This window comes from Antechinus flavipes, chromosome 2, assembly GCF_016432865.1.
Source record: "Antechinus flavipes isolate AdamAnt ecotype Samford, QLD, Australia chromosome 2, AdamAnt_v2, whole genome shotgun sequence".
Classification (NCBI taxonomy): domain Eukaryota; kingdom Metazoa; phylum Chordata; class Mammalia; order Dasyuromorphia; family Dasyuridae; genus Antechinus; species Antechinus flavipes.
In genome coordinates this window covers 445,318,528-445,337,772 of record NC_067399.1, presented here as the reverse complement: position 1 = coordinate 445,337,772, position 19,245 = coordinate 445,318,528, and positions in this window count along the sequence as shown.

Sequence of the window (19,245 nt, the reverse complement as noted above, 5' to 3'; positions counted from 1 at the left end):
CACATTCTGTCTTGCATCATAGACATCTGAGTCCAATGGCTTATATCTCCCCAATAGACTATGAGCTCTCTGAGAGCAGAGACTTAGAGAGAGTCTAATACAGAAAAGGAGAAAAAAGAAGAAAGGAAAGAGGGAAAGAAGGAAGGAAGGGAGGAAGGAAAGAAGGAAGGAAGGAAGGAAGAGAAGGAAGGAAGGAAGGAAGGAGGAAGGAAGGAAGGAAGGAAGGAAGGAAGGAAGGAAGGAAGGAAGGAAGAAAGTGAAGGAAGGAAGGAAAGAAGGAAGGAAGGAAAGAAGGAAGGAAGGAAGTGAAGGAAGGAAGGAAGTGAAGGAAGGAAGGAAGGAAGGAAAGAGAGAAGGAAGGAGGGAAGGACAGAAGGAAGGAGGGAAGGAAGGAAGGAAGGGAGAAAAGAAAAGGAAAGAAGGAGGGAAGGAAGAAGGCCTGGAAGGAAGGAACAAAAGTATTCTCCAGTACAAGTACAAGAATAACAAAAGAAAAAATGAAGTAGTTTCTGCTCTCAGGAAACATACATTCTTTGAGAAAGATAGCACAAAGAGGCAGCTAGACAGCACTTTAGATAGAGTTTGGGACTGTGAATCAGGAGGCATGAATTTAAATCTAGCCTTAAGCATCGACTAACTATGTGATCCTGGCCAAGTCACTTAACCTCTTTGTGTCTCAGTTTCCTCATCTGTAAAAGGAGGGTAATAATGGTACCTACCTCACAGAATTGTTGTGATAATCACATGAGCCATTTCTAAAGTACTTTGTAAAAACTTTTAGAGCCATATAATGCTATTATTATTATTTTATATATACATATATAAACATACACAAAATACAGGATAATTTTAGGGGTAAACATTTAACACCTGAGGGGATCAGCAAAGACCTCACACATAGGAGATAGCATTTGGAAAATAGAAATTCTAACAAGCTGAGGTAAGTAGGAAATGTACCCTAGACATGGAAGATAGCTTGTGTATTGGCATGAAAATGGGAAATGGTATGTCATGTGTTTAGCTAGACTTAAGATTGTTATGAGGAGGAATAAAATATAACCGGCCTGGACAAAAAATAAGTTAGGCCCAATGTTTGAAGGATGCCAAATAGAAGCATTTATATTTGATTATAGAGATAATAAGGATTCCCTGGAGTTTATTGAGCAAGTGAGTGACATGGAAAGATCTGTGTTTAAGAAAGATCACTTTGGCAGCTGTGTGGCAAATAGATTTGAAAGGGTAGAAACTTGAGGTAGGGAGGCAAAATAGACAGGATTGAAGTAATCTGAAAGGTGCTGAGGCTCTGGAGTAGGGTGAGGTCTGTGTAAATAGAGAAAATGGGATAGATGGGAGTTATTTCAGAGTCTATTAAACCTGACAACTGTTTGAATACATAAAGTGAGGGAGTGTGAGAAGCTGAGAATGATGACAATGTTACAATTGTGGATGAGTGGATGGATGATGATATTCTCAACAGAGAAAAGAAAGTCCAGGAGAGGAGTAAGTTTGGATATGATAATAAGCTCTGTTTTGGATCTGTTGAGATTGAAATGCTCCCAAACAGTGAATGTCCAAAAAAAGCAGGTCATAATATGAGCCTGCAGCTCAGGACCAAGATTAGGACTCAGTACATAGATCTGCATGGATATAAGTATTGATCCCATGGGAACTGAGGTGGCCAAGAGAGCCTTGACCTCAGAAAGTATCAGAATTATTTATGAGTTCTCTCTGGACATGAACTGTCATGAAAACACAACTGTTTCACATAGAAAATAGAAGGGAAAATAACTCCTTAGTCTGTGTTTTCTCATTATATACACTGCCTGATTTCTGTAGACCCGGGGGCTACTGTTTATTTCCATGACTGTAAGAAGGCGTACTCCAGTGGCCCGAAAGAGTTAATGCAGTTTCCCAACTACCTCCCCTACTCTCCTAAGGGAACTGGCTCATAAAAATTACCCCTCACATGCTGGGGACCCTTTCATATTGGTCCTCTGAGGCCCTGAAGCAGGGAGTTTTGTTTTTCCCTGGTTTTGTCCATGGTCACGTGAAGATTTCATGTGAAGTACTAGTTCATGCCCACAGGCTCAGGACAGTCACCTGGATAGGACTCCCTGTCTAGACAGTTCAGAATCCACCCTCCTTATCCTGTCCTAAAAAAATGCTAAAGCTTGCTCCCGGATCTCAAACTGTCCAGATATCTATTGTCCAGGGAAGAGAGACTGTACAAACTGCTTCCCTTCCTTCAATCCCAGATATTGAAAAAAACTGAGGGTTACTGCTAAAGCCACCCTGGGATTTAAGAAAGCTCAATGAGAAGAGGGTAGAGATTGCTGAAGATGGGAGGGTGGGAGGAGGAGAAGGACAGCAGATACTGAATACCAACCAGCTTAGCTAGCATTCTCTCCTGCAGATACTGAGGTCTCCTCAAGCTTGAGATGAGAGTGTTTATGTCCCAGCAGAGCCAGGAGGGTGAGGGAGGGAGAAGTGGGGCAGAGTCACTTGCTGAAAGTGTAAATTAAGAATTTTCAAATCATTATCCAGGAAGCCAAAGGAGCTGGACTCTTGGGAATAATTTGACCATGATAGTGTGAAAGTATAAAGGAAAGGGTTCCTAACTATTGTTGAGGAGACTAATCTAGTTCTTGGGCTAAGTAACTCAACCCCTCTATTCCTCAAATTACTTTATCCAATTTTTAATTTTACAGATTAAACTAAGGTCTTCCTGAAGACTGAAACCACATAATGAATCTATGAAGCCTGGGAAAAGATGAGGAGGGGGTAGTTTTGCCAAGTCTCCCCTCTCCAGGAGCCACAAATCAACTGACATTCTCATAGTGCCTCAAATTTTGCAAAGCACTTCACAAATACCATCTTCTTTGAGACTTGCTACAACCTTATAAAGTGATTTCTTTGGGAGTGTTTGTTCCCATTTTATAGATGAGGAAAATAAGACTTAATACAATACAATAGGTACCTGAGACTGCCCTAAATCTCCAATAAGTCCTCCCATTGTGGATCAGGGTCCATGCACAAATAAAAGGGATTTCTTGTTGGACACACTGATCTCTGAGGTCCCTTCTAGTGCTGGTGGTTCTGGAATAAAGTCTGCCAAGTTCGGGGACTGGGGCATGGTGAGAAAGGGGAGGGACTCGGCAGCAGGAGCCGGGCTATCTATCCGCATATTGCCATTGACGTCTAGCTCAGGGACTAGTAGCACGAAGCCCAGATCCAGCTTGCCTGGAGAGCCTGGCAGAAGTCCAGCTCCTGGGTGTAGTGGGTGGCACCACAGGGTGGAAACTGGCATACCGTAAGGGAGGGGGTGCCATAATCGGTGTACAGCTGGGTGGGGGAGGACAATAAAACCTTAATTAGAAGGGGAGAGCAGCGCATCCTTGGAAGGGAGGAGTGAGGCTCCTTTGCTGGCAGCCTGGGCCTGGGGGGCTGGGAATGGGGCTCGGGCTGAGCCGATCTGTTGAATTCACCAGGGAGCCTGGCCCCAAGGCTTCGGGCAAAGCCCAGCCATAGGGAGCGGAGCCTTTCTGGGTAATTTATTCCTTCAGAAAATTGGGGTTTCTCACTCCTGCCTAATTAGCAGGCTTCTTACCAATATTAGCATACAAGGAAGTTTTCTCCCTTGCAGCGGTTTCATAGCTAGATCGCTGTGTGCCGGGCGATTCTGTTTAACCGCCCCCCTACCCCGTCTCCCTCTCCTTCCCTCTCCCCCCCCCCCCAGTGAATTGTTCTCAAACAAAACTTCCCAAAGGCTGAATTTAGCAATCAGAAGTACCCTGAGCTGAGGACAGAGGTGAGGTGCTGCGCAAATGGAAAGGCAGAGACAAAGACAAAGACAGACGGTTAGAGACAGAGACAGAGAGACATATGGAAAGAGAGACAGAATTGGAGAGACAAAAAAACAGACAAGTCAGAGAAACAAAGAGTTAGAGAGACAGAAGCGATAGAGACAGAGATAGAAACAATTAAAGACAGAGAGAGACAGAGACAAAAAAACAGATGGACAGAAAGTCAGAAAAACAGTTAGAGACAGAGACAAAGAGACAATAAAACAGACAAAGACAGGAAAACAGAGTTAGAGACAGAGAAACAGAGAGAGAGAGAGAGAGAGAGGCAAAAAGACAGACAAAAGTCAGAGAAACAAAGAGTTAAAGACAGAGACAGACAGAGAAAAAGAGAATTAGAGACAGAGACAGAGACAGAAAAAAAAACAGAGACAAAGACTGAAACAGAGTTAGAGACAGAGACGGAGAGACAGAGACAGAAAGATACAGACAGACAAGCAGAGATGTTTTACATTTTTTCAAAGGAGAAAAGTAAGGAAATGGAACCAAGAAACCATGAAAAGAGTCTTATAAAGACAAGACTTGTTTGTGATGGAGAGAGCCATCTGCATCCAAAGGACTGTGGGGACTGAGTGTGAATCACAATGTAGTATTTTCACCTTTTTGTTGTTTGTAGTTTTCTTTCTCATTTTATTCCTTTTTTATTTTATTTTTCTTGTGCAGCATGATAAATGTGGAAACATGTATAGAAGAATTGCACATGTTGAACATATATTGGATTATTTGCCATTCTAGGGGAGGGGGAAGGGGAAAGGGAGGGAAGATTGGAACACAAGGTTTTGCAAGGATGAATGTTGAAAATTTTCTACGCATAGGTTTTGAAAATAAAAGCCTTTTAAAAAAAAAGACCTAGAAAGAGAGGTAAATGGGAACTGACAGGCACTAAACGATGCTCTATAAGACTGAAAAAGTCTTGATAACTTTCTTCTGGGAAGCAACATGGTGAAATAGATAAATTGCTGGACTTTAGGCCATCTAGACATGGGTTTGAATTCTGTCTCATAGCTTAACTAACTGTATGACTCCATATAAATCACTTAATAGCTTTCTCAGTTTCCTCATCTGTAAAATGAAGATCTATCTCAGAGAGCTGTGAGAAACAAATGAGATAATATATTCAGTGTTTTGTAAACCTTAACTCTCTATATAAATATTAGTTATGATTACCATTGAATATCTCACTAATGAATCTAATTGTCCTCAGGGAGTGATAGATGATACTCTGAAAAAATTGGAATCTACTTGTAAGAAACTTCATGGTAGAGCATACCTGTGTATGTAGTATCATAGGATCATTGAACAAGAAGAGGGACTTTGAAGGTCATCTATTCCAATCCATGCATTTTACTGTGGAGGAAACTGAGACACAAAATTTAAGTGGTAAAGAAATCAGGCTTAAATAAGAAGCAAAGGCAGCATTTAAATCCAGATCTCTGACTGCAAATCTGGGTTTCTTCACAATGAAAAGTGGGAGCTAGTCTTCTTCAGGACACAAAGAGATTAGAATCTTGGGATCACAAATTTAGAGCTAGAAGAGACTTAAAGATGACCAAATTCTTCATTTTACACATGAGGAAACTGAGACTTACAGAAATAATAATTTTCCCAATATCACTAAGTGACAGAGATCAGCAGTGAAGGCCCTAAGTCCCCAAACACTAAATCTAGAGCTCTTTTCTCTGCATCTCATTATACAAACTGATTTGTACTGGGCACTTAGAGGAGTCAAGTTTTTAACCATCAGATTTCTAAATGCCTAGGAAGCTCCCAGATAATGATCTTAGGTATCATTCATATATGCATCACTAGGATAATAGAGTAGGTCTGTAAAAGACTTTAGAGATCATTCAGGATGTCAACTCATTTGATAGATAAGGAAACTGAGGCACACACCAGTAGTAAGTAACAGATCTGAGATTTGGACCCAGAGCTTCTGATTCCATACCTGGAACTCTTTCTACTGCACCATATTGTTTTTCCTGTGCCTGGTGAACTCGAACACATTCATATTAGTGCTATCTCCAAATGTTTGAGCGGCTGGAATATGGAAGAGATACTAAATTTATTCTGTATCGCTTCAGAGGGTGGTACTAGGTAAAAGGCACAGAAAGACATATTTTGGTTGAATGTAAGGACAAATGAGAGATGTCCAAAAATTGACAGAATGACTTGAGAGGTGATGAGTTCCTTCTCAGTGAAAATATTTAAGCTAAAACTGAATAAATTCCTATAAGGAACATTGTAGAGGAAATCAAACCTAAATGTGCTCTAAGGTTTTCCCAACACTAAGTTCCTGTGATTACATACATACACATACACATACATACAAAACAAGTAAGAAAATATCCATACTTCACATATGCATGGAAACACATGCAAAATAAGCATATATAATACCATACATGTATATGTGCATGTAGAATATACATATACACATACATGCAAACGAACCTTATATAATACCATATATACATGAGTATATGTAAACATATATATTCACACATATACATACAAAATAAGCATATCTAATACCCATACATGCATGTGTATCCCCCTTAGCTAATGTGAGGCTCAGTTTCCTTGTCTGTAAGATGGGGATAAAAATCTTTTACCTGCCTCTTTCACAAGATAATTCAGTTCAACAATTCAAGTCACAAATGCAATAGTGAACATTAAAGTGCTTTGTAAACTGTGAAATTCTGTACAGAGATAAAGTTATTATTATTACATATACTCATAAGAATTGCTGTGCATATATACAGAAACGCCCTCACTATTCCCTTTGGAGCATGCATACACACATTCTCACACACTGAATTGTCTCCTTTTTGGGGGTTTTGCTTACTGCTAAGGAACAGAAGGAGAGTGCAGAGAAACCCATCACACACTGCCCTATCTGGCTCCCTGAAAGGCAGCTAATGACCTCTAGTTGCCCATTGACCTTTCATCTTTCCACAGAATCAGGAACTGTGTTTTCTTTGGCTTTAACCCAAGTGCTTTCCCTGCTTTGGAACAAGCAGGAAGCTAAAAGTTACCTTCAACTCAACAATTAGCACTTGTCAGTCTCCTACTCATACTACTAGTTGAGATCTGTAATCATGGAGCAAGTCCTAATTCCTATGCAGTTAACTAGATTGCTAGATTGTACTGCTTCAGGAAAGTTTTTGTTTTTTGTTTTTTGAATGTCAGAAGTGAAAAGATTATAAAAGACAGATTATCAGGATTAAAAAGGATCTTAGAACACAGGATCATTGGTTTTGACCTGCTAATAGATTTAGAAATCATCTAGTTCAATCCCCTTATTCTACAAATCAAGAAATGGAGGCCTAGAAAAAAAAATAAATGGCACACCCAACATTACCTAGTATCCAGATTTGAACTCAGGTTGTCTGACTCCAGATCCAACATTCTATCCGCTGAAGTGAGCTGATTTGTTGTTCAATGATGTCCAACTCTTTGTGAGCCTTTCTGGGGTCTTCTCGGCCATTTCCTTCTCCAGCTTATTTTATAGATAAGGAAACTGAGGAAAACAGGATTAAGTGATTTGTCCAGGGTGACACAGGTAGTAAGAAACAGAAACCCAAGTTCTGTACTCCAGAGCCAGTGATCATATCACTCACACTGTCCAACCTATGAGCACTGAAAACCTCTCTAGACCCATATGGCCCAAAATATTTATAGCAGCTCTTTTTTAATATGGTAAAGAACTAAAAACAAATGGGATGCCCATCAGCTAGGGAATGGCTGAACAAATATGAATGTAATGAAATATGCCATCAGAAATTATCAAAGACATGTTTTCAAAAAAAGTTAAGATTTGTATGAACTGCTTCAGAGTGAAGAGAGCAGAACCAGAGGAATAATTCATATAGTAACATGATCCTTATAAAGATCAATGCTAAAGCAAACCATGATTCCATAAGAGCAAAGAGTCATTCTTCACAGAGGGATGACACTCTCAGGATGCAGATTGAGACACATACTTTTTGGATATGGTTTCTTAGAGAATTTATTTTATTTGGCTATGTATATCAGTTACAATGGTTTGGGGTTTTTGTTTGTTTGGAGTTAGGCAGGATGGTAGATAAATTTATTCATCTGAAATAATAAAATTAAATTTTAAAAATTATTCACAATAATTGAATGTTTTTCTGGATGTGACTAATATGGGGATTTGCTTCACTTTATTGTACATATTTGTTACAAGGCTATTGTATTTTAACAGAAGAAAAAGAAGTGTGAGGAAAAGAAAATAGATGTTTGTTAATAGAAATTTTAAAAATTTTAAGATAAGAAAAGTTTTGTTCGAAATATCTGCACTCAAGAGACTGACGTGAAGACAGAAGTGATGTGCAATCTCTGCTTGCTTTCCCAGAGTTTTGCCTGCTGCCAAAAAAGCAGAAGAGGAGCTCAGAAGAGCACATCACACTTCAGCCCAGATGCCTTTTGTTCGGTAATTAAGTATAAGGTCTGGAAGCTGGAGACTCCAGGGAGGGGCTCCCTTCTCTCCAAACAGAAAGGAACATGGAGTCCCTCCCAGTCAGGGAGCAGGTTTGTCCTGGCCTCCTGGCTCTGTGGGAACTGGAACCAGACCTGTGGAACCCAACAAGCATGACGCTGATTAGAAGGAAAGAGTGTTTTCCTGAAGTCTGTGTTCTCTAGCACTTGGAAGAGCTTCAGGGCACGTAAGGTATATGGGTCATCTGCTAGTTCTAAAAGTGTCAGAGCATGTCTGTTTACAGATTTACTTAATGAGTGCTTGTTGTTGTTTTTTTCCTCCAAACACTGGTTCAGTGATCTGGTGAGAGTCTATTGGAGGGAGTGGAGAGAGAGAGAGAGGTCTCTAAATGCCATTCATCTCTTTTCATCTCTCATCATATTTGGGTAAATTGCTGAAGGATTGTCCTGACTATAAAAGCACTTTGGGAGGACCCATAGGATCATAGATTAAGAGGAAAGGAACCTTTAAAATCATCCAGTCAAAGATTTCTTAATCTGGCATCCACAGCTTTCCCAGGTAGATGTGGAGAAGTAAATGAACTTGGGTAGGATGGAGCGGGGGAAGAAGACTACATTTCTATATAATTTATTTCTCTATCTAACACTATGTGGGCAGCTAAGTGACATATTGGAGTTCAAATCCAGCCTCTATGACCTCTGAGCAAGTTATTTAAGCCTATTTGCCTTAGTTTCCTCATCTGTAGAATGAACTGGAGAAGGAAATGGCAAATCATTCCAGTATCTTTGCCAAGAAAATCCTTAGCCATGTTCAGGAAAAATTGGATGACTGAAAAACTGAACAGTAACAATAATCTTATGTATTTTATTTTATATGCACTTAAAAACATTTAAGAGTTGGTTCATAGACTTTTACGGGCTGACAAAGAAGTTCATGTTACAAAAAAGATCAAGATTCTCTCATTGGTCTGATCCCTTTATTTTATTGACAAAGACTCTAAGACCTAGAAAAGCTAAGTCTCACACGTAGTGATTGACAGAGTCAGGGTGCAAACTCAAACCTGTTGTCTCCAAATCCAACTCTTTCTTCTAGGTACAAGGCCTTCAACATGAGTAGAACAGGAATGAGTTTTAAAGACAAAATAACCCATGGTGACCTTTCCTTATGAAGGCCAATAGTTCTCCTCTGCCTCTGAATAAATGAGCAGCTCTTTATAGCTCTCCCAAGTTACCTGACGTGTGCATAGTCTCACACGGATTTCTTGCAAAAATATTAAAGGGGACCCATGGTAAAGTGTAAAGGACGATAGATTTTAAGGCAGAGGACCTGAGTTTAAGAGATCTTTACTGCCTGTGTAACACTGGACAAGTCAACAATAATAGTGTTTATCTAGCACTTTAAAGTTATTGGCTAATTTTCTCTCATTTTATTTATCTGGCATATCCTCCTCATTCTCCTTTGCTGGATCTTCATCCAGATCATGCTAATTAACCAAAAGCATCCCTTTGTCAAGGGATCCCTAACCCTCTTCTCTTTTTTCTTTTTTTCTCCAGACCATTTCTCCTGTGATCTCATCAGTTCTCATGGATTCAAAGATCATTTCTATGTAGAGAGAGAAACAGACAGAAAGAGAGAGAATACAAATTTCTGGTAGTCTCAGAGGTTCAAATTACAGTTTTGATCCTTACTACCTATGTAATCTTGGAGATATGGTAGATAGATAGATACATAGATACATAGATAGATACAGAAAGACAGCTATAGATATATGCACATTTTACATATATGTATAAAGATATATATGTACACACATATGCTTAAACACATTTACGCATATATTGTTTGTACATAGCTCTTTACATGGTGTCTCCCCCATTAATTTGTGAGTTCTATGTTTTCTTCCTTTATATCCCCAGTGCTTAACACAATTTCTGGTGCACAGAACTGCTTAATTAATACCAGTTGACTTAATTTAAAGTTTTCAACTTTATTATGGACAAGACAATAATAATAATTAATGCTTACATAACCCTTTATAGTCTCCAAAACAATTTGCATACAGCTCCTTTGAGTGTCATAACATACTTGTAAGATAGGTTCTACAGGCATTATAATCCCCATTTTACAAATGAAGAAACTAAGGTTCAGCATGTTCCCTCCCTCCTTCCTCAGTTTGTTTTTGGAATATGAGAAATTTGAAGTAAATAATTTCTAAGTTTTATTTCATTTCTAGATCTTGTGAACCTGCAAGAGACTGGACACTGAAGCCCATCTGGTATACTCTAATATTCATAGGTTCACACATACTCCTCTCCCAATTTTAACAAAATTGCACCTGATTAATAGTTAGGTCATTCACTTGGACGTCTTCTAAGCTTCCCTGAACAATATTCTATTCATAGAAAGGGTTTTTTTTTTATTATTTGTAAAAAAAAAATCTTCAAAACCTGAGGTTAAATCTTCCTGCTTTCTTCCTGACAAAGGAACCAATATGTTTCTAAAAGCTACCTTTAGTTATAGACAGAGAGGAGAAGGATTTTGCGACAGGGAAGATATGATATCCTTGAATCAGGAGAAAACTATTGGTGGGAAATAGCCTCTCACTTCCACATTACTGGAAATCAGACCAGTCTGAAGGCTATATATATTTACAACCCAGCTGATTGGGATTTCCAGAGCCAAGAAACTCAAATGAGAAATCTGGTGGGAGCAAAGGAATTGATAATAATATAAAGAGAAGAGAAATCAGGAAGAGTGGAATTGTGGGGAAGGAACTGAAAAAAGAAAGAATTAATTCCTGCCATTATCTACAAAGCTTCTGGAGAAAGATATCTGCAGAAAGATGGGTCTGAGGTTCAATGACCACAAGTTTCAAATACCCCCTGGGCTACATCCCTGCAGTTGAAGGAAGATACAGAGGAGAAAGGATGCCAGCTTTGATGGAGCTACTAATAGAAACAAGAAATTTGTAAAGTGGCAGGGTATAGGAACATTGCTCCCAGTTACCAAACTCAAAGCTTTGAGTCATCATTGAGTTCTTTTTTTATCTTCTGTATTCAATCAGTGACCAAGTTCTGTTGATTCACCCTTCTGTAGATTCTTGCACCAATTCCTTTCTCTCCATTCCCACTGCTGCTACCCACATCTAGGCCCTCTCTCTAACTGCATAAAAAGTTACCTCCTTCCATCAATCACTCAAGGACCAGGGCATAGATAATAAATGCTTCTTGACTGATTGGTTGAGTAAATACTCACTGTATGTACTGTATCAAACACTGGGAAAGATACAAAATTTAGAAAAGATATAGGCCCTGTCCAGACACCATTACTGATAATTACAATACATAGAGAAAGTTGTATATTGTTCACAAATAACTTGGGACAAAAATAATTAACTTTTGATGTGCTAAACTTTCCATTTTTATATCTTTAAAAAATTATAACATAGAATATGTCCCCTTTTTACTGCAGTTACTTGTGATACTTTATTTGGCATTTAGTTCACAAAATTTTGACACACGTTTTTCATCTTGAAGCAACACTTTTACCACATCAGATATTAATTATACCTTTGATCATTGGTCCCATTTTTTCAAATCTATCTTTATAGATATGTCTATTTATTATAGCCCATAGTTTTTCAAAAGTGTTTAAAGCAGGAAAGTTCCCGTACCACTGAAATACATTTTATCTCTGTTTTTAAAATAAATATCTTAAGCCATTATGACATGTCATAATAGCAAAGTATCCCATCTCCATCTTAAAATTTCTATAATTCCAGAACAATTCTATTTCTTGGTATATCAACAAATGTGTCAGAGTTCATCATCCCTTTAATGAGACAATACTTCCAGGCCTATTAGAAGTAAAAAATACCCCAAACAGTTTTTGAATCACTACTTCAGAATATCATGCAGATGTCCAAGTCTTAACAGGTTCATGTGACCTTCTAACTGCTTTTGGTATGCTTCTTGAATGAAGAAATAGGTTTCAACATAAAATTCACCTTTTTCTAAACTTCACTTTTCTAGTAGTGAAGCATCACCTTGTCCATGACAAGTATTTTTTTGTTGTTGTTTTTAGTGATGATTAGCAGCTCTTTCTTGTTTTGTATGGTTTGTTTTTGTTTTTACTGATCTTCTTGCTGTTCTTCCAACTCCCCATCTGCCTGGTCTTTCTAAATGTTTTTGCATTTTTCTGAAGAATAATTAAACTCTTTTTTTTAGCAATTATTTTCAGTTCTTGATTGTATTTTTTTGAGTGCACTTTCCTTTGAACTTTGGTGCAATCGGTGATCCAGTTCCGTCATAGACTTGAATGATTCTTGAAATGCTGATGTCACCACACTAACAGCCTCTGAAATAATTGTCTTTAACAGTGACTGTGATATGTTCTTTAAGAGCCATAACTTCTCTTGGAGTAATATCCATTCTTAAAAACTGCAAAATTATAAACAAAAGAGAGCATTGAAACTAATGTCTGTGGCATGAAGTCCAGCACAAAACTGATAGAAAACTAGCTAAAGATGGAGTTTCATTTATTTTGAGTCAAACGTTCCAGTCAGTCTAATGTCAATAAAAGCATACACACAAGGCCATTATTATCACAAAGTGAAACAAGCCTGTCCCAAATAATTAATGGACTATTATAAAATTCCATTATTCCTTTCACAGAGAGATGGTAAACTATAGGTAGAGTATTACATATTACCTTAGTCACAGTCTTAGATTTTGAAGGTTTTACTCACCTGTTAGATTGCATTATGAAGGAGGATATTATTGGAAGAGAGATTATTGGGGAGTGAAAAACAAAATGCATCAATTTAATTTTTAAAAAAGAAATGTGTGAAATCTGAAGATAAAGGTCATTACCAGCATAAAGAATTAAATAGGACTTCCTGGAAGCAATGACATTTGACTTGGGCTTTAAAAGATATAAAGGAATTCAACAAGGAAAGAAAGAATAAAGGATGTTCAAGGCATGAATAGAAATCATTATCCTGGACCTGCTATCTTCCTAGATGTTGTGGCCATTCTTTTTAATATGAAACTGATAAGACCCTTAATTCAAAAATAAAATGCCCATTTGCATGCAACTATTTTGCATAACTATTCATAGCAGATTCAAGAGGCTCTAAGTCCAAAGTACTTAAAACATATATTAATAATTAGTGCAAGCTGCAGCAATTTTGTTCCAAGCTTCCATGTGAGAGAGGGCACATAGAACAAATCTTTACCTCAATCACTGTGTGTATCTGTGTGAGTGTGGGTGGGTGAGGGGGTATATGTTTGGGTGTTTGTGCACATGCATGAGTGCATATATTTTTAAGAGGGTGGTCACACACATATAGGAGACATATGTGCCTAATGAGTTCAGGCTGACACAGACTACTACATATCTGCTATTTAGCAAAAATAACAGGAAAGGAATAAGCTAGTGTTTTAGAGTTCTGATCTTTCTGCTCCCTGAAGCAGTCAGTGGAGCTTAGCTACTCAGAAAACTTCTATAGCCATCGATTATATTTCTTAAAAGCTGACATTTGGGGCTACATATTGTTTATATTTCCCTAATTATAGCTATCTTAATTTCTAATTACTGGTCAATTAAATGACAAGACAAAAATCCTTTCCATCCCCTCCCCAAAAAACTGACTAAAACCATTAGACATTTAAGATTTTTTAAAATGTAGTGATATCCTAATTCATTATTCTATTCATTCTTTCATTCATTTCACAAGTGTTTATTGAATGATTCCTATATTGAGAAGATGCTAAGGATGGGGAAAACCTCAGCAATATGAAGCAGAATGTAACTTAACTTTCCTTGTGAGTGTGTCATATCCTCCAATAGACTGGAAGCTTCTTGAGAGCAAAGACTACACTAAGTAAACATTTAATAGTGCAGGCAATAAATTTTCAGGGGAGAATCCTCAGCTTGGGTTGCTTCAAAAATGAGATGGAATTTAAGTATGACCTTGAAGAGTGGATCAAATTCTTGTAGCCAGAAAAGATAAGGACTGGGGCTAGGGAAAAGACATTGTTGAAGGGAGATGAGGGGGTTGGCAAACTGAGATAATGTTTGAGGGAGCAAAGAGACTAGTGGCTGGATCAGAGAGGCCATGAAAGGGAGTAATGGTAAATAAGAATGGAAAGATTGTTTGGGTAGAAGGCTTTGAATGCCTATGGACAAATGTTATAAATCAGAGCTCAACTTAAGAAATTGATGGAGAAAATGTTAATAATGAAAAATAAACTTAAAAGTGAGTCACATATACATTTTTGCCTAGAGGGCTGGTAGTTAAACATTTTACCACATGTTAAACATTTAAAACATGACATCCTTGAAAATAATTATCATATACTTTCCCCTTCTCTATCTCCCTCCTATCCCCCAGAATCCAATCTAAATACCTTATGTTCATTCAAATAACATGATTTTGACTATCATGTTCCCTTTTCATTAAATTCATTTCTGCTTATCAATTTCTTTGTTAAAATATTGTACCCAGAAGTGGACATAATTTTTAATATGTGATCAGACCAGGACAGAGAAGAACAGAACTATCGCTTTCTCTTTTCTGGAAATGCAACCTCTCTTAATGCTGTCTAAGATCTCCTTAGCCTTTCTGATTGTCATATCACATTACTGACACATACCAAGCTTGTAGCCTATTAAAATACCTTGAATTTCCCCCACATACGAACTATTATTTAGCTCTCATGCTATATCCATGCCATTTTTTTTTTGAACCGAAGAGCAGCACTTTATGGTTTTCCCTAATAAATTCAATCTTATTAGATTAGATGAACAATTCTAGCCTGTTAAGATCTTTATTTGGTAGGCACTAAAGAGCCTCTGAAGATTTCTCAGAGAGAAGTGATGTTTTGTTACTTTGGGAAAACTAGCTTAGAGGTAGTGTTTCAGGATTTCATTGTTGGAGTTTGCAATAACTGATTTCTATACCTTTGCTGGTATCTTGTCCTTCTCAAGAAACAGTTACAATGATTGTTGTGGTAAGGCAAAAGATACTGGGGGGTGGGGGGAAGACAGAGGATGATCCTTGCTGGTGAAGGAGGAAGAAATCTGGAAGCAAAGGCAAGAATTCCCCCAACCCCACCCTCTCTTCTCTCATCTCCAACCTTCAACCCCTCCTCCTCTATCTACCCTTCCAAGATCTTTTTTCAAACATTATCAGGACGTCTTTGATGATCTACTGATCTTCTGTAAGCCAAGCTCAAAGAAAAAATCTACCTAAATCATCAAGAATTTGACTGACGCATGAATTAATGTTATAATTTAAGAGTGCCATTAGATGAATGTTTTAGAATCACAGTATTTCACCCATAAGCAGTCTTTCTGACATTAGAAAAAGATGAAAATTCTTTTAAAAAATATTTAGAACCACTACCCATCAAGAAAAGATGCTCTTGTTATTATTATTATTATTAAAAATAATTGACACACTACTATTCATTATTCTTACCAAAGGCATGAGGCTGGCTATTACAAGTTTATTCAACTGTACTTACAGTATACTACAAATATGATATTAAATGTTCTGGGATGCTGATTGATGTGAAGAATAGGCAAATGTCTTCATACCCATGTGGGTCTGTCATGTCTCATATGGAGAGTGTATTTTAAAACTCAGGAAAAAATAAAAATTGTTCTTAGATTTATGGTGATAGTGTTATCTATTCAATAAAATACCCGACATGATTCCACTAGCAAACATGCTACTGATATGCAATGATGGCAAATTCATTGCCAAAAATGATAAGAATCTACTTTGCACATTGAGTTGAAAAAAGTTCTTTCACAATTGCTAATCCAACCATTTCTTTCATAAATAAGAGAACTAGGAACATAATAATCACTAAACACATGGCCAGTGCTATTCAGCTCTCTACTTTCCTTGGAAACGAAAAATATAACTTACTTCTCTCCATTGTGGAGGAAGCTATTCACTGGAATTAATAACCTACTTCTCTCAAGGAAAGAGCTCATCTTTAGGGATTTTTGCTCTTCTCGTTAGGGTCATTAAATGATGTCTCCCTGCCAGGAAAGGAATCACACTTTAGAGCTGGTTATCAACCATTCTCACAAATGATAATATGTTGCTTCTCTTCACCAGGGAAATTACAGCCTGACTTTCTCCACTTGGAAGGGAGATACTCACCAGGTTTAATAACAACTAGAGAAGTAACTCATTAGGACTATTAGCCCTCCCTTCTCTGCCAAAGAGGGAATGATTCACAATGATTATTAGCCTTAGTGATAAGGATTTTTGCTGTTTTCAGTCATGTCCAACTCTTCATAATTCTATTTGAGGTTTTCTTGCCAAGGATACTAGAATGGTTTGCCATTTCCTTTTCTGGTTCATTTTACAGATAAAAAACTGAGGCAAACAGAGTTAAGTGACTTGCCCAGCGTCACAAAGCTAGTAAGTGTCTGGAACCCAATTCAAATTCCAGGGCTAGTGCTCTATCCACTGTGCCACCTAGCTGTCCCAGAGATAAGGATTAATAACCCATCTCTTTCCGTTGAGGAGACTTGATGCACACATCTCTCTCTACCAAAAAGGTAACTTTTCACTAGTTCTAATGAATTGCTTCTTCTCCAATGGAGAGATGTGGACTCAGCCCTAGTGAGTCACTCTGTCTTCAATAGATAGTAGTCAGTTAATAGACCATCTCTCTCCATGATAGGAGTAAAATTGATAGAAGTAAGGTTGATAGAGGCTCAATAGATCAAATAGCCTTAGGGGAAAAAAAGTTCCTCCCCTGATAGCCCAGTAGTCCAACAGTTTCTACTAAGGAGAGTGCTCTCTTAGTCCAGCAAAAAAAAAAAAAAAAAGAATGATCAAAGGGAAGTTTTCAAAGAATTCACAGAATCATGGATCTATAAAATTAGAAAGACCCTCAGTAACCAATTTCATTAATCATTTTGCCTAATCTCTGCCTGAACAAAAATCCTCATTATAACACACCCAACAATGCACTCGTGCAGCATCTGCTTGGAAACCTCCTAATATCGGCAAGTCTCCACCTCTGCAAAAGCACTTTGGGACAGCTCTAATTGTTTGGACATTTTTCTGGGTTTGGCTTGGTTTTGGTTTTTTCCTATTATCAAGCTTAAAATGCATTGTAGATAAATTTTGCTTCTACCTTCTGAAGTCAAACAGAGCTAAGCAAACCCCTGTTCCAGGTACTAAACCTTCCAGGACTTGAAGATAACTGTTATGTGCCCCATGAGTCTTCTCTTGTCTAGATTAAGCACTCTTTCTTCTTTCCACTGCTCTTCCTGGGAAATGAACTCAAACCCCTTCATTCACCTGTGATAACTATCCTGTGGACACTTTCCAGCTGATCAATGTCTTTCTTTAAATATGATGCCCAAATCTGAGTTCAATTCCAGGAGGCATCTGACCAGGTCTGTATACAAAGTGACAGTCACTTCCTTGTTCCTGGAACCTTTGTCTCTACTAACATAATCAATATTACAATATCATTTTTTTATTTCACCATCACATTATTCCTTTATATTGAACTTGCAGTCCACTAATATCCTAGTATCTATTTTACACAAACTACTATCTAAATCAGAGGTCCTCAAACTTTATAAATAGGGGGCCAGTTCACTGTCTCTCAGATTGTTGGAGGACTAGACTATAGTAAAAACAAAAACTTTGTTTCATGGGCCTTTAAATAAAAAAACTTCATAATCCTGGGTGCTACATTTGGCCCATGGCAGTAGTTTGAGGATCCCTCCTTCCTCCACTATTTATGAAGTTGATTATTTTTAATTGAAGACTTCACATTTAACACTATTAAAGTTTTATGGGATTTAGAATAAAGTTAGCCTGAATATTTTTGGATTTTCAGTTTGTCATCCAGTGTTTTATTTGGGACATAACTAGCGCTTATAAAGTATGCCATCTGTGTCTTTATCTACATCATTGAATAAAATTTCAAATAGTTCAAGGCCAAATCCTGGAGCAAGCCATTGGAGATTTCTTGCCATGTTAACATCTGGACCATTAGTGATTACTCTGAGTTTGGACATTCAAATCTAAATCATCTAATCAGCTACTTTCCATTTTTCTTATAAGACTATTACTAGATACTTTATCAAATTCTTTGCTAAAATATCAGTAAACTATATCTATAATATTCCTCTAATTGATCAACAAAAGGAAATAAAGTTAGTCTGGTATGTTTTGTTCTTAATGACACCTTGTTAACTGTTTGTAATTACACTGTCCTTTTCTAGATCTCCACTGTCCATTTCTTTAATTATCTATTTGAGAATTTCCCCTGCAATCAAAGTCAAACTCACTTGCCTCTGGTTTAGAACAGTACAAAAGTCAAAGCAGCATCTGCCCTTCTCTAATTCCATAGATTCTCTTCTACTTCCCATGTTCTTTCAAATATTACTAATGTCTCAATAATCACATCTGACACTTCATACAATAATTTAAATGTACTTCATATAGACAAGCTAATTTCAAGGGTAGTTAGATAAGATTTGGGGAGGGGGATTGTTTTTATTTTTACAACTTCCTATTTAACTCGAGTACCAACTCCCTTTTAATCATTTTTGTTCTTTCATTTCCCATAGTCATTCTCAGAATCAGAGAAAGCAGAATCAAAATATCTAAATTGATATTTATATCTTCCTTCTATCTGCTCAATCCACCTGAAGTGGCAGTACTATCCATTTTTTGATCCCCTGCTTTTTCCTAGTGTAGCTAAAAAGAATGCTTTTTTGTTATTCTTACTCAGTCAATTTCCATTATTAGGAATATTCCCAGCATAACTCTTACAAGACCATATCCATCATCTGTTAACCAAACCTTATTTCTACTTTGTGCATTTTTCCTTTTAAAAACTCATTTGGTTGGTGAGTTTCTTATGTCTCCACATT